The sequence below is a fragment of the Pteropus alecto genome, unplaced genomic scaffold (assembly GCF_000325575.1).
Source record: "Pteropus alecto unplaced genomic scaffold, ASM32557v1 scaffold92, whole genome shotgun sequence".
NCBI lineage: Eukaryota > Metazoa > Chordata > Mammalia > Chiroptera > Pteropodidae > Pteropus > Pteropus alecto.
The window spans coordinates 4,081,056-4,083,035 of NW_006432447.1; the positions used below are offsets into that span (position 1 = coordinate 4,081,056).

Genomic DNA, 1,980 nt, shown 5'->3' on the forward strand with positions numbered 1-1,980 from the left:
AAATGATTCATCCTTAAAAAGGAAGGAAATCCTGACATTTGCAATAGAATGGATGAACCTAGAGGACATTATGCTATGTAAACTAAGTCAGACACAGAAAGAGAAGTACTGCATGATTTCACTTATAGGTAGAATCAAAAAAGTTGAACTAATGAAGCAGAAAATAGAAGAGTGATTATTGGGGCTGGGGTGGGGGAAATGAGGAGATTTTGGTTGAAGGGTACAAACTTTTGATTATAAGAATAAGTTCTAAGGATCTAATATACAGCATGGTGACTATAGTTAATAATAACATATTGTGGTCTACAACTATGCCGCCTTAAACAAGCCTGATGTCTGATCTCGGAAGCTAAGCAAGGTTGGGCCTGGTTAGTACTTGGATGGGAGACCACCTAGGAAGACCAGGTGCTGTAGGCATAAATAATAAATAAATAATAACATATTGTATATTTGAAATTTGTTTAAAAGGAAGTAAATATTAAGTGTTCTCACTACCCTAATGCCCTCAAAAAAAAAAAAAAATCCCCAAAGTAACTGTGGGGTGATGGATATTAACCTGATTGTGGTATTTCAAAATGTATACATATATCAAATCATCATATTATACACCTTAAATGTATTGTAAATAAACAGATACAACAATCCCAGTCTGAGAAAGGCATGAATTATACACCTTAAATGTAATACACCTTAAATATAATTTTAAGGTGTATAATAGCAAGTAAAAAATAAAAAATTTTGCTATTTGAAGTCAATCATACTTCAATAAAACTGGAAAACAGAAACAAAAGATACCTAAAATAACAATGACTCTAATAAGATAGAATTTACTTCTCCTCAGAGTCCAGAGATAGGTAATTCAGGGATGGTACAAAATTCTGCTTCACAAAGTCCTCAGAGACCTAATGTTCCTGTTCTATTGGTCACATGCATGGTCTTCCAACCCATAATCGTCTCATGTCCCATGAGAGCTGCAGAAAGGAATGAACTATTGATCTCATCCAAAAACACCCTCACAGATACACCCAGAAAAAATGTTTAGCCAAATAGCTGGGAACCTTGTCATCCAGCCAAGTTAATATATAAAATTAACCATGAGAGATCTTTGTATCATGTAATCGCCCACCAGAGAATGTTCACCATGAAAGAGGCACTGAACGACCCAGGTAGACAAAATGTCCCAGTCCATTGATATCACCTGTCCTTGATCAACCTTGATGAAATGGCAGTGGTGGTCAAAATGAAGGCTATGCATTGATCCAATAGTATGGAGTCTCATTTAAAAGCCTGATCTAGTTACCGCACAACGAAATGTTAACTTGCCACCAACAGAGACCAACGCTGAGCTTCTGATGTGGTGCATTCCCCCAGGGAGACCAACTAACCACTTAAAGGCAAGTTGAATCTATTGGACTCCTTATATTCTGGTAGAGCCAGAGCTTGGTTCTCACAGAAGTAAACACCTACTCTATATATGAGTTTGCCTTTCTTGTCTCTAGGGCTTCAACCTGCACCACTATCTGAAGGGTTATGGATTTTGACCCACTGACTTTGGACCCATGTAATATTGTGTCATACCGGGAGACCCATTTTATAGCAAAGAAAGTGCAGGAGTGGACCTATGACCATTGCATACACTGGTCATAACACATATGTCATACAGATGCTGCCAGTCTTATAGAGCATTAAAGAAACTCATTGAAACTGAAGCTCCAGCTTGGAGGCAATGTCCTTTGTGGATGGATGCCATTCTTTAGGACAATGTATACATTGAAGCAAAGACTTTTATATGGTGCTGTGTTTCCAGTAGGAAGAATACATGAGTCTGGAAAAAAAGAGGTAAAAATGGGAATGGTCCCACTAACCATCATTCCCAAGGACCCACTGGGGGACTTTGTGATTCCTGTCCTTTCAACTCTGGGCTCTGCAAGCTTAGAAGTCCTAGCTTCCAAAGTATCCACTTTCACCAGAGGGCACAAC

General features: G+C 38.3%; 1 pseudogene; it reads left to right on the plus strand.

Annotated features, from left to right (window-relative positions):
- The first annotated feature begins 301 nt into the window (after nucleotides 1-301).
- LOC112476002 lies at nucleotides 302-417 on the plus strand (annotated as a pseudogene).
- The last annotated feature ends 1,563 nt before the right edge of the window (nucleotides 418-1,980 follow it).